The sequence below is a fragment of the Kogia breviceps genome, chromosome 6 (assembly GCF_026419965.1).
Source record: "Kogia breviceps isolate mKogBre1 chromosome 6, mKogBre1 haplotype 1, whole genome shotgun sequence".
Classification (NCBI taxonomy): domain Eukaryota; kingdom Metazoa; phylum Chordata; class Mammalia; order Artiodactyla; family Physeteridae; genus Kogia; species Kogia breviceps.
The window spans coordinates 13,496,941-13,512,014 of NC_081315.1; the positions used below are offsets into that span (position 1 = coordinate 13,496,941).

The 15,074-nt window shown below is 38.6% G+C and overlaps 1 protein-coding gene across 1 annotated transcript in view; it reads right to left on the bottom strand.

Annotated features, from left to right (window-relative positions):
- The window catches only part of HPGDS (hematopoietic prostaglandin D synthase), a 117,762-nt gene that overhangs the window by 102,197 nt on the left and 491 nt on the right, over nucleotides 1-15,074 (bottom strand). The gene's annotated exons all lie outside the window — the stretch shown is intronic.

A 15,074-nucleotide genomic window follows, 5' to 3' on the forward strand; every position in this document is an offset into this window, starting at 1 on the left:
TAGCTCTTCATAAATCAGGAATTATTTGGATGTCTCTTTAGAGGCATTGCATTGATTCGATTGAATTGTTTTCACTTTCTCTCTACCAAGGGATCAATTTTCATACTATAGTTTCAGCAAACATTTAGGAAGATACTCAGAAAAATTGTCTTGTTTCCCATCTCCAACATAACTCCAATTCAGCAAGATATTACCATCTCTGAGTCAAGTTGACCTTGGCAAACACAAATGTTGTATCAGTGTCTACCTCTCAAATCTACCACTCTCTACCATCACATTTGACAGTTTCATGACTGTCCTGCCATTATCTCATAATAAGATCTCAAAGTCACTGTGACTGCCCCAATTATATTTTCCCTCCCTTACCTTTGTGGTTACCAGAGCTTACTGGTTCTCTTTTTAGGCATCTCTTTGACTCAGAGCAGTTATTTTTACAAGCCTTTGTAATTCACCACTTGACTCTTATAATCTCTTGCCCCTCAGTTTCTCTCCCTTTTAATCACCCTAAATGCTACTTGCCTCATAGTAATATGTAAGAAAATTTCATACAATTGTATTAAGTAATTAGCACCAACTAACCTTTGTTCTTATTTTCTGACACTCAACACACCTGAGGCCATGGCTTGGCAGGTGAGGTCTGAGCACTCCTCTCCCAGTCCAGGCTGTTGGCCCTAGAGAAGGAGCCATAAGAAGAAGATTGCTTCTGGGGTCACAGCAGAGATGGTTCACTCAATAACACAGATCAGTGACAGTTCTGGGCCAGGAGGGAGTCCGGCCAGGAGCCTGATCGAAGAAATGAGGGGACAAACGCAAGTAGAGCAAGGTCTCAAAACTTGAGCTCAGGCTTTGGCAAAATCAAAGAGTAGAATGAAACAAGGGGTGAGCCAAAAGCAGGAAAAGATGGGAAGAAATTTAAAAGAATAGCCAGCCTATCCATATAAATACCCTGCACTTTATGGCAACTCTAAACCTTGTCTCTCTACTACCCACTCACCCAGAACACTCAGACCAAAGAATTTTGTTTCTCCTCACTTTCTTTCTTTGTCCCTTTCCCTCGTCTTTATTATGTTGATCTACCAACTTGTCTGCCTTTTTTTGTTTTAAGTTTTCTGTTTGCTTTACTCATTCTCCTTACTGTACATAAACAAAACCCAAAATTCAGTTTTGCAAACCGTTTTGCTCTTCTGAGATGGAGAGGAAGAGAGAAGCCTGGGAATCCTTGTTCTCCTCTAATACAACGGGAATTCTTGTCCCCATTGTACTATAATAACATCTAGCATTGTTTTTTATCTTTTTTCAAGTCCCATTTATTAATTTATTTCAATTGGGCCAAAGATTCTTTGAGAAAAAGGAACATAGTTTGCTCTTCTTACTTTTCTTTGTATTCTCTTGATGGCAGTCAATAACCATTCAATGCTGGCTAATCAATATACACATAAGATATACTTGTGTTATGATTGTGTCAAAAGGTTTTAGCAAAGTGTTATGATGTGTGCTGCTGAACACTTAACAGGAAAAAAGGTTGGAGCAAGTGAAAATCACGGGTTTATGTAGGAAACTGAAAAAGTCAAGTAGAAAAGGAAAAATACATGAAGGAATGATTTTTAAGAAGAATTTTATTTCAAGGAATTTTGGGTAATATATTATATTATTGGCAAATTCCTACTGTGTTCTAGTTATTCTTCTAGGTGCTTTACATGTGATATCTCATTGCATTTAATCTTCACAACAATAATAACAGTATGCAGTAAGGACTATTATTATCCCTAATTTGCTAATCAAAAATCAGAAGCACATAGCATTAGCTTTTTCAAGGTCACACAGGGAAGAAGTTATGGAAACAGGATTGTAACACAGGCACTTTGACACTTAGCCCATGTTATAACTCCCCCATGCACTACGACTTCAATGCAGAGGACCCTTGAGTGGAGGAAGTGTGACCAATGACTCCAATCATCATACTTGTGACGATTTAATTTTATGTTTCTACTTGACTGGGCCACAGGGTGCCCAAGTATTTGGTCAAATATTTTTCTGGGTGTTTCTGTGAGGGTATTTTTGGATGAGATTAGCATTTAAATAGAGTGAGTAAGGCAGTCTGCCCCACCTGATATGGATGGGCCTAATAGAACAAAAAGGCTGCCCCTGCCCCTGAGAAAGAGAGAGTTCCTCCTGTCTCAATTGGGACCTTGGCTCTTCCTGAGCCTCCAGCCTGCTGGCTTCTGGATTGGAACTACACCGTCGGTTCTCCTGGGTCTCCAGCTTGCTGACTCACCCTGCAGATCTTGGGACTTACTAGCCTCCATAATCATGTGAACCACTTCCTTATAATAAATACACACACACACACACACACACACACACACACACACACACGCACACACATCCTATTAGTTTTGTTTCTCTGAAGAACCCTGATTAACACAAGCTGTATCTATGTGCTTCCATGAAGAAATGAGGTTCTTTTTTGAGATCCTTAGGTTTTCTCATGAGGTAACTGTTTCATTATCATTCCCTTAAAATGTGAAGACATTATTTACATTACCGTATGATATAACTTACTGCTTGAGATGAAAAGTCTTAGATGTTTACAGGAACAATGACTTTGACCTTTAATTTTCAAGTGGTCAACTTAAATATAATACTTAGCAGCTGAGCAATGGCTATTCATATTTCAATTTAGTCACATAATGAACACTCTAGAAACCCAATTTTAGTACTGATCTGTTGTGACCTAAGTCTACTAAAACGTAGAAATAATTTAGGATTTTTAGCTGTCAATGTATAGCAGTCCATTTTAAAAGGCAAAGTTCTTTTTTCACTCACTATGTCCTTCCTCTAAAATAGTTCATCTATTTGTCTGTATTTTGACTTTGCTCTTTGTCCCAAATGGAAATATTGCACTCCGTTTTTTTCTTCTTGAGCAAGTGTCAACTATTCCTGCTGACTTTGCAGTTTTATTTCCAGGTTTGATTGCCACATGAGCTTTTGTAGTTAATTTTTCAAATTAGGTATCTTTTACTTGGGAGTTGTGCCTTCATGCAGATAATTGATCAAATTACAATCTCAGGTTGAAACAGCATCTCCAGTTTCAACAACCTATGATTTAGTTCCTTTTGTAGTTGTTTCAAGGTACTCAGTTCCTCCCACTGATAAGCAAGTTTTGACATGGAACTTGTTCTTTCATGGTGAACATTCTGAAGTCCAAATTAGATAAAAGAGCAGTTATTTCCTTTACTTTATGGCCTATTAAAAGTTGTTGTTTAGAACATGAAGACTAGACAAATCCCAATCAAAAAACTAAAAATGAAACTCTTCAAGAATATAAGATAGTTATGGTTTCCAAAAGTTTTTATTCCTCTAACACAATAATACTCATAAATTGGGAACCTCATTAGATCTGTTTACTCTCATCTTTGTGTTTTTTTAAATGAAATCAAATTAAAGTTTTTTCTTAGATTTTGAAACATTTAGATTCTCTCCTCCCCTCCTAACAGGAGTTCAAAGCAAAGGGACAGCTTGACATTATAAAGTAGAGGTTAAAACAACTAGAATCAGTCAATAGAATTGTTTTAATTACTTTAATGTCTGAGAAGGTAGAAATAAAATCATGTTTCTATGCTGCTGAACAGCAACATTCTACACAGTTGGTTGGGACCACCCTGGATTGGTGAGTTTTCTTAATCTTATACTCACGTGTCTGAACTACTTTATAAAATTTTAAACATATATAACTGTTTAATTGATAACTGAAAATAGATGAGATCAGTCTGATAAAAATGTAATATTAAAATTTTAAAATTTACTTAACTGCTGATTTATCCGAATGATTCCCCAATTATTTGGGGGTAGGGATATCTTATTCAGCCTTGCTAATTATTGTGTACTACAAAGGAATCCAAATTACATAATTTTCCATTGTTACTAGTTGATTAATTTAGTATTTCATTCACTCCATATGGGAGTTATAGGAAATTTGTGTTCAGTATTAAGGATGCAATCTTCTTGCTCTTATTTTCTTTCAATAACATATTTTCATGATGTGATTCCTTTATAATTCATTCACAGTCTCTCTTATTTTCTCCCTCCAACCTCTTTCCTCCCACGGCCCAAAAAGAAAACATCACATCCTGAATTTAACCTTACCTTCAGAGCATATCCTTTCAAAACTGCATTTTCCTTCTGGTGCAATTTGTTTACTTTATAACCTATGTAACTAAGTTGTTTTTCACTTGCAAGTCCCAAGGAATAGTTAAATAAAAACTTTATAGCAGCATTTAAAAGCACTTATGTGCACATATGTGCGTGCCAAGGACAAGGCTGTAATTTTCCTTCTAAGCTGTTTTGTGTGGGGTTCAGCATAAGTAAGAAAGTGGCTTAAATAATTACTCTAGTTCATTAGCTTAGAATTTGATGCCTCCTCTACTCACTGAGGAATGGGTCCAGGATGGAAATGAAATGAGCCTTTTACTATGTGATTAATAGGAACAGAGTGATATGCTTGATACTAAAAAACATTTTTTTAAATGTGGGACTAGAGGCGTAGACACAAAGCTCAATTGGAGAGAGAGTTTAGAAAAATATTAGGACCATTCAACTCTAATCTGGAGTTTACAAACATCCCATAGGACTTTAATCTTAAATACTAGGCACTTTAGCAGACCATCTGTAAGATAAGACACATTAGTAGCAGTATAACTTAAAGGTGAAGGCACAGAATAAAAACACTTCTTCACTCTGGTTATATCTTCTCTGACAAGATTAGGTGGGCTTTGGGGGGCTTAAGTTATCCTCTGCCTTGAACCACAGTCAGATTGCAAACCACAGGATTATGAATACTTCTGAACTTTCCTCTTTATCTTAAAATTGATAATACCTAGGGGTTTCTATGGAAAGTAGATTTTATTTCTGTATGTTACTAATGATTCATCTAAAATTTAACCCTGTTACAATCTGTGTAGAAAATATTCTGATATATCTTCAGGAAGAAATGATTAATAAAAAATTTTAACCTACAAGTACTCTTTAGTGATGGCATGAGGTATAATGGAACACTTTTTTTTTTTTTTTTTTTTTTTGCGGTATGCGGGCCTCTCACTGTTGTGGCCTCTCCCGTTGCGGAGCACAGGCTCCGGACGCGCAGGCCTGGCGGCCATGGCTCACGGGCCCAGCCGCTCCGCGGCACGTGGGATCTTCCCGGACCGGGGCACGAACCCGTGTCCCCTGCATCGGCAGGCGGACTCCCAACCACTGCGCCACCAGGGAAGCCCTAATAGAACACTTTTTAAGCCAGAAAAATTCCCCCAAATCAGTGTATTTAATATGATGTGTTTTGTTTTAATTTTCTTGCTCACATAAAGTCAAAATAGGGATTTCTGATAAGTGGACAACTTTACAGCTTTACTGCAAGTGGTAATTTGGTTCCGTCCTTCTTGTGCCTTTGCCATCTTCCATACGTGACTTTCAGAGACACTCCAACACATGGAAAGACACAGTGGGTTGTGTATGGGAGGTTTGCACGGCCTGGGCCTGGTAGTGGCACTTATCTCTTCTCCTCATTTTTCACTGGCAAATGTTCAGTCACATCATTACATGTAACTCCAAGGGAGGCTGAGAAATAGTCTAGACATGTGATCAGAAAAAAAGAAAAGAGATCAAGTTTGGTGTTATGGCCTGGTGTTCTGGAAGTACATCAGCTATTTGGTAAAGAAAAACTATCAACCACTTGCACAGTTAAGCCACCATTGTCTCTTTTGTTTGTTTGTTTGTTTTTAACATCTTTATTGGAGTATAATTGCATTACAATGGTGTGTTAGTTTCTGCTGTGTAACAAAGTGAAGCCACCATTATCTTTAATTCTCTTTACTTATTCTTGCTAATGTTCCCCCCTTTTGCAGCATTTCATTTTTGCTTTTTAGATACTGTGAGGGAGCCACAAACTAATTTCAAAATAATGAAATGCACCAGGGCCGTGTATATATGCACAGGCTTGTATATTTGAGTTTGTCAGGGTTTCAGAAAGAGTATAAAGACCTGTTTTGTATTTGATTATTGCAGGTTTCTTCTTTAACACATGACTTGTAAATATATTAATTGTAAATGTATTGAATTATTTTATAGCAATAAAAGGTTGAATGGGATTTAGGCTTCTGGATATGATGGGGTAACAAGGACCAAGTTTACTTTCCATCTTAACTAACAAATGGACAGTCTATATGAAACAATGCCTTTCAACACTGGACAACTGGCGGTGTAACTCTGTAATCTCAATAGAAGAAAACAAACAAGGAGAGCCCTATAACTGCCCCCGCCTAACGTCTGGAGGCATTTTCCACACCACAGCACAGGGAGTGAAACCAAAGGAGAGCCCAGAGTTCTCAATGCACTGAAGAAACAGGGATCAGAGTTCTGGGAGGTCAAGGCAGTTAAATTTACAAGACAGGAGTCAGCTGCACGGAGAAAGAGAGAGCGCCAGAGATATGCAGAAGGTTCTCCTGAACTTTTGGCTGGCTACTGATCTGCACATGTGTGAGAAGAAACGACTTACTCATAGCTTGGGGAAGGGCCATCAGAAAGCAGCAAACCAAATAATTCCTGGGATTCAGACAGAGCTGAGAATAGTTTGTGTGCCCACCAGCCAAAGAAGAAAAATCTTTTAATATACAGATAGGATAGAGTGATTGGAAAGGTATTACCTTAGGAGTGAGAAAACTTAGAACTCAGACTAAAGGCTGCTCTGGACACATCCTAACAAAGCTTTAAAAGCAAGCTTGAAGGGATTAAACTAATTCCCAGTAATTTAACTGTCTCAGAACAATTTCCTATTCTATTTAGAAGAAGACAACAAAATATAGCGCCCATCAGTGTAAAATTCTCAAAGTTCAGCATCCAATGAAAAATTTCTAGGCATGCAAAGAAGCAGGAAAATATGACCCATAACCAGGAGAAAATTCAATCAACAGAAACAGACCCAGAAATGACAGAGTGGAATTAGGAGATAAGAACATCAAAACATATTTTCTATATGTTCAAGGAGGTAAAAGAAAACACGAACATGATGCAGAGAGAAATGGAAAATATTTTTAAAGATCCACATGAAATTTCTAGAGATTAAATATGTAATATCTGAATAGAAATTATACTAGGTGTGATTAAAAGCAGATTAGACACCACAGAAAAGAGTTGTGAACTTGAAGACACAGGAATAGAAACTATCCAAAATGACAAACATGGAGGAAAAGAAGATCAAAAAATAATGAACAGAGAGAGCATCATGACAGAAAGGACAGTATCAAGTGTTCTGACATACATGTATTTGTGTCTCAGAATGGGAAGAGAGGCACAAAAAACTGTAAAAGCGATGGCTGAGAAATTTCCAAAGTTAATTAAAAATATAAACCCATGGATCAAAGAACGTCAACAAAACCCAAGCAAAATAAACATGAAGAAAACCACTCCAAAGCACATCATAAATGCATTGCTGACAAGTCCTGATGAAGACAAAAATCTTAAAGGCAGCCTGAGAGAGAGAAAAAAGGAAAATACAGGGGAACAAAAATAAAGACAGCAGGAACGCATCAGAAACCATGCAAACCAGAAGACATGGAACAATATCTTTACAGTACTGAAAGGAGAAAAAAACCCAAAAAACCCTGCCAACCTGGAATTGAAATTCAGTGAAAATCTCTTTAAAAATGAAGGTGAAATACAGGCAAATAAAAACTGAAAATTCAGCAGCAGCAGAACTACACTACAAAAAAAAAGTAACAGGAAAAACAAAAATAAAATGAGACCAGACAGAAATTTGGATTCACACAACAAGTAAAGATGTCCAGACATGGGTAAAAGATGGAATATAAAAGGTATTTTTCTTTTATTTTAAATCCCTTTAAAAGACTATTGACTGTTTAAAGCAAAAATAACAGTAGTGCATTGCAGAGTGTATAATATATGTAGAAGTCAGGTATATGACCAAAAAAGCACAAAGAAAGATGGGAAATGGCAGAATACTGTTTTTAAGTTTCTTACGTGAGAAGCGGTATAATAGTATTTGAATGAACACCATGATAAGTTTAAAAACATATTGTAGATCCTTTGAGAAACCGTGAGAAAATAAAACAAAAAGCTGAGGCTAATAAACTGATAGTGGAGACAAAATGGAATACTAAAAATAATTAATCCAAAAGAATGCAGGAAAGGGGCAGGGGACAGGGTGGGGTGAAAGAGCTGGAAACAAATGGAACAAATAGAAAACAAATAGTAAAGTAGTAGATTTACTTTCAACTCAGCAATCCTACTTCTTGGCATCCACCCAAATGAACAGAAACATATGTCCACACAAACATTTGTAAGCACCTTCATATAAGTTTATAAAAGCTAAACAACTCAAATACCCATTAACTGGCGAATGAATGAATAGAATATGGTATATCCATATGAAGAAATACAGCACTAAAAAGGAAAAAACTACTTAAACATGCAAAGACAGGGATGAATCTACATGTTATGAGAAGGGAAAGAAGCCATCCACGAAAAAACTACACACTATATGATTCCATTTATATGAAGTTCTAGAAGAGGCAAAAATACAGCAACAGAAAGCAGATCAGTGGTTGCCAGAAGCTGGAGTGTCGGGAAGGGGATTCACTACAGAGGGGCATGGAGGAACCTTGAGGGGGTGATGGAATTGTTCTATATCTTGATTGTGATGGCTCTCACTGTTGTGGCCTCTCCCGTTGCAGAGCACAGGCTCCAGAAGAGCAGGCTCAGCGGCCATGGCTCACGGGCCCAGCCGCTCGGAGGCATGTGGGATCTTCCCGGACCGGGGCACGAACCCGTGTCCCCTGCATCGGCAGGCGGACTCCCAACCAATGTGCCACCAGGGAAGCCCTGTGTGTATTTGTCAAGACTTGTTGACTTATACTTTTAAAGCTACCCCTCAATAAAGCTGACATTAAAGTGAATTAATGATTTGACAATCACATTTTAAAAATAGTAAGTTGACATTATAAGTGAGCTAGTGAACGCCCTTGAAATAAGACCCTACTGTGGAGAGAAGGGAACTCATTGGAAGAATGTGAGTGGAAAAGATTAGGAGAAGAACCCATGTTCCAGGAATCCCGGGACTGAGTGTATTAATAGAGGCCCTAATCCCTTCTCTATAGAAATCTGTTAAAATGTCCCCGAGAGCTTTGGCAGCTCTCTTATCTAAACAGAAAGAGTGACTTCATGACAGCTAGTATGTGAACTGATTTCATGTCAGAAGCATCAGGTAATATGGCAAGTTGGAATACTCTTGTATTTTCTACCTAGCTCCAAAGAGCAAACAAACAGGCCTCATTTGACTAATCGAGGCCAGCTGGTTTTGGTCTTAAGCAGGCACTGGATTAGGACAGATGACAAATGCTTTTGAGATGGATGTGTATAAACCATTTTAGAGCCTGAGGCAGGGCATATCATGCTACAAGTGGAACAGCAGCAGGCATAGCTGGGGAAAGAAAGCAAACTTTAATCTAAGGAGCAATGTGACGTTAATGCCAAATGTCAAGTTAGAAGGGACAGCCAAGGATGCACCTGTCTGCTTCTAAGGCTCCTTCAAGGGTTTAGAGGTTGGATAGTTTTAAAACCTCTCTAAGCAGGTAAACGCAATTGAATTTTCATTCTGTTTACCATATAATCTCTCATTAACTACTTAATTCTTATTAACTTTTTGACATATTAAAATTTTTTTAATAAAAATAATACATGAACAAGATTTTTTTTAAAGCCTTGAACATGCACAGAAATGCATTTTAAAAAATGAAAGCATCTCTTCCCATTACCCATGTCTATTCCCTTCTAGAAACATAAGTAATGTTAAAGTCTCCCGGTTTTTGTATAAACGTGATCTTTATGCTGTGGCACTTAAGATTTAGAGATTTCTCATTTCTAATGCTATACATATTTATATCATCAAGTGTCACTCTGATTTTCCTTAAGAACCTTTGCTCTCCTGTTTACCTTGACCCCCTCCACATCTCAGTTAACAGCATCCTCACTCATATATATGCTTAAGGCAAAAATTGAGGGATCATTCTTGATTCCTCTTTATCTTAAAAATTATATTCCGTATTTAAGCCACAAGCAAATACCTTCAGATCCACTCCTAAATTATGGCAGTGGTCTACAACTTCCTACTGTATCTACCATTACCACACCTAGATTCAAGCCACCATCTTCTCCTAACTGGTTTCCCTGATTCTACTTTTACCTTTGAACGTTTGGGTAACTTATGGAATTATGTCCTACCCATACTGGAAACCTTCCAATGATTTTCTGGATACTGAATGAAATCCAGACTTCTTTGTGGGCTACAAAGCCTGTCATCTTGCCTTTGGCTACTTCCCTGCTCTGAAAACAAATTCAATGCATTTCCGTCTCAAGGTCTTTTTTGTTTGTTTTTTGCTTTTTATTCTACCCGAAATTCTCTTCCTCAGATATTTGTGTTGCTGGCTCTTTTGTATCACTCAGCAGTCTACTTAAATGTCACCTCCTCCAAAAGCTCTTACCCCATCCCATCATGTCATTACTCACTCATCCTTACCTGCTTTATCCACCTCTATGGCATTTATCACCACCTGCAATACTGTATGTACCTTTTTATTGCCTATCAGATACACTAAAACGTTAACTCCGTGAGGAAACACAGTTTAATTGTAACAATAGTTACATCTCTACCCAGAACAGTGTCTGTCATAGAACAGACACTCAATAAGTGTCTTTTGAATGAATTAATGAGCCTTCAGCATTTTAGCTATCTAGATTGTTTAATGAAATGCTTCCTACTTCATTAAAATATAATCCTTCCTGTGATCACCAAGCACAGATCAATTAGAAGTATCTGTTGTTTTTCTCTATCTGAGATGCAAAAAAAGAGCTAACCAAAAATAACAGAACTAAGTCCATTGCTGGTTTTTCATGTATTATCAATAATCAAACACACTAGACTGGTGATTAATTTTGTCTTAGGATCTTTGCCTCAAGGTAAAGAAAAAAATTTAAAAACAGTGTTAATGTTTATGTATTTCAGAGGCTAGTTATTTGATCTATTCTTTTTAGACCCACAATCTCATTCCTCAAGAAATCTTGACAGATGTCTCCCAGGGAAGGTTGGATTCATCAGCATTAATCACACATTCATTTACTCCAGACACTATACTGGCTTTCACGAGTCTTCAGGGCTGCAGTGTTCTATATTAAGCTGGGTCACTCTGATCCAGCTGGTTCTGGAATACTGCCAAAGCTAGGGACATCTTCAAAGGCCTTTTTAAAATTGCGGAGTAGAACTGTATTCTCTGAGAGCTCGTGTTCTTCATGACAGAGATGACGATCTTTCTTAACTTTGGACAGCATTGTTAATAGATGGTTTCTATCTGTTTACATCTACAAGAATACACAACACAACTAAAAGGAAAATTTGAATCACTCTTTACATCCCCCAGTTTAAACAAATGAGATCCAAAGCACCCTCAGTTTGCTCCCCCAGCATATGTAACAATTTAATCCATTTCTCTGGTCCCATCATACATCTGGCAAGAGAGCATCTAGTAATTAAGTGAAACAGCCAATTAAAGGGGAAATTTTTACTCTGTTCTTGGTTTCCAGTGAAATACAGATGATGTTAAAATAAATTTAGGATGTTAGTCTAAAATATTGCTAAGGCTGCCTTAATGAAAAGATGTGTTGATTTGAATGTTGCTTGTAGGTTTCACACACTCAAGTGGTCCTCATTTAGTCAGGAAAATAATAACATCTCAAATAGGCTAGTAATTTAATCTAGTAAACAGGTATTGACATAAATCCATAATATTGGTTGTGTTTTTTTGTTTTGCAGTACGCGAGCCCTCTCACTGTTGTGGCCTCTCCCGTTGCGGAGCACAGGCTCCGGATGCGCAGGCTCAGCGGCCACGGCTCACGGGCCCAGCCGCTCCGCGGCACGTGGGATCTTCCCGGACCGGGGCACGAACCCGCGTCCCCTACATCGGCAGGCGGACCCTCAACCACTGCGCCACCAGGGAAGCCCAATCCATAATATTTGAATCTCTTAGATAGGAAGGGACTAGAACAGAAAGAATGAACTTACCAAAAACTGGATTATAAACTTATCTTGAGTTTAAAATATAATGAAGGGGCTTCCCTGGCACAGTGGTTGAGAGTCCGCCTGCCGATGCAGGAGACACGGGTTCGTGCCCTGGTCCGGGAAGATCCCACATGCCGCGGAGCGACTAGGCCCGTGAGCCATGGCCGCTGGGCCTGCGCGTCCGGAGCCTGTGCTCCGCAACGGGAGAGGCCACAGCAGTGAGAGGCCCGCATACAGCAAAAAAAAAAAAAAAAAATTTATCTCTTTGCAGAAATTCAGATACCATTTTATTTGTTTCTTTGTTTTGAGTAGTTTTAACTTTATCTTTGTATCAAAGAAATGGATGGAGGGTAGACTGGAATGACAGTGCTGTAAATCTGAGGGAGATAAGAGCATCATTTATGGAATCACACGTACGCAAACTGGAATTCCACCTCTACTATTTACAAGCATTGTTACAATAGAAAAGTGACTTAACCTCTCTGAGCCTCGGATTTATTATCTATAAGATAGAGGAAAAAAAAAAAGATAGAGGAAATAATAGCACTAGAAAGTAGTAATATGGGGCTGAGAAAATTAAGTGAGATAATGAATATAAAAGTGCGTGGCACAGGTCCTCACACACTGATACATGATAAATGCTAGCTAGTGGTTTTTCTATTATTCACAGTAGTTCCTATTCTTTTCTCCCTTACCAATATTCTATTGTAAAAATTTTCAGATATACAGAAAAATTGAAAAAAATTGTACAGTGAACACCCATGCATGTTCCACCCAGATGCTACAATTAATATTTTACTATACTTGCTTTATCACATATCTGGTCATTTCTCCAGGCCTCTCTCCATCTAGCAATCCATCTGTTTTAGTTATTGTTGTGTGACAAGCCCTCCAAAACTTAATGACTTACCATAGAGCTATTTTGTTATGCTCATAGATTCTGTGAGTTAGGAATTCAGAGAGGGCACAGTGGGGCTGGCTTGTCATTTCTCTACCATGTCTGTGGCCTCAGCTGGGAAAGCTTGTTGGCTGGGCACTGGAATCATCTGGAAGCCCCTTCACTCCCATGTCTGGGGGTTGCCAACATCACACACCATTTTTTAAAAATTTATTTTTTAGGGCTTCCCTGGTGGCGCAGTGGTTGAGAGTCCGCCTGCTAATGCAGGGGACGCGGGTTCGTGCCCCGGTCCGGAAGGATCCCGCATGCCGCAGAGCGACTGGGCCCGTGAGCCATGGCCGCTGCGCCTGCGCGTCCGGAGCCTGTGCTCCGCAACGGGAGAGGCCACAGCAGTGAGAGGCCCGCGTACCACAAAAAAAAAAAAAAATTTATTTTTTACTGAAGTATGGTTGGCTTACAATGCTGTTTAGTTTCTGGTGTACAGCAAAGTGATTCAGCTATATATAGATAAAGATATAAATTTAGATATAAATATAGATACATAGATATATTATTTTTCATATTCCTTTCCATTATGGTTTATTACAGGATATTGAATGTAGATCCCTATTCTCTGCAGTAGGACCTTGTTCTTTATCCATCCTATATATAATAGTTTGCATCTGGCCATCCCAAACTTCCAATCCCTCCTTCCCCCACCCCCTGGGGCAACCACAAGTCTGTCCTGTATGTCTGTGAGTCTCTTTCTGTTGCATAAACAAGTTTATTTGTGTCATATTTTAGATTCCACATATAAGTGATATCATATGGTATTTGTCTTTCTCTTTCTGACTTAACTTCACTTAGTATGATAATCTCTAGGTCCGTCCATGTTGCTGCAAATGGCATTATTTCATTCTTCTTTATGGCTGAGTAGTATTCCATTGTATACATGTACCACATCTTCTTTCAGATACCATTTCTTTTTTTTTTTTTTGGCCAACCTGAGTGGCCTGTGGGATCTTAGTTCCCCGACCAGGGATTGAACCCAGGCCATGGCAGTGAAAGAGCTGAGTCCTAACCACTGGACTTCCAGGGAATTCCCTCAGATACCATTTTGAATAGTTATATAGGTAATACATGGAGGTAGGAATGACAAGTTTAGAATCTGTTAAACAGGAAGCAAAATGGAAAAATCTGACATTGAATGATTATTAATGGAAGTGGGCATTTCCCTTTCCCACCACCTCCCCAGTGCTGGTATAACGTTAATGAAAAAACAGGAGAGGGCTTGCCTGGTGGCACAGTGGTTGAGAGTCCGCCTGCCGATGCAGGGGACACAGGTTCGTGTCCCGGTCCGGGAGGATCCCACGTGCCGCAGTGCGGCTGGGCCCGTGAGCCGTGGCCGCTGAGCCTGCGTGCCCGGAGCCTGTGCTCCGCAACGGGAGAGGCCACGACAGTGAGAGGCCCGCGTACCGCAAAAAAAAAAAAAAAAAAAACCAGGAGAGAAATCAACTATACTTCAATAAAAAACAAAAACAGAAGATTACTCTTTAAAAATAAAAGGCATAACGTTTTCTTTTCATTTTTATTTCCTAAGTTCATATATCAGCCAAACTTCAACCACTAGCTAGGCAACCTTGGACAAGTTACTTAATCTTTCTAAATATCTGTGTCCTCCTCAGAAGTATGATTTAACATTGTTGCTGCCTATTAGGGTTCTTGTGAGAATATGCACACAAAACATCTAAATGTTTAGATGTAAGGTTAGATGTGTACTGTAAACAGTAGGCACAGAAGAAAGAGGATTATTATTATTTGTTATTCTTCTTAAACTAGGTAAGCAAAAACTTCATGCAGTTATACCGAGAAACACACTTATCCTTTTTCTATTGCTGCATCCCACAAGAGAAATTCACTTATTACATAAATATTTATTGAACACCTACTATGTGTCAATCACTGTGATAGGTGCTAGGGATATATTGGTGAACAAGACAAATTCTGCCCTCGTGGTGCTAATGGTCTGGAAGGCAAGGGTGACATTAAACAATAATTACTCATATTATTGTGTAACTA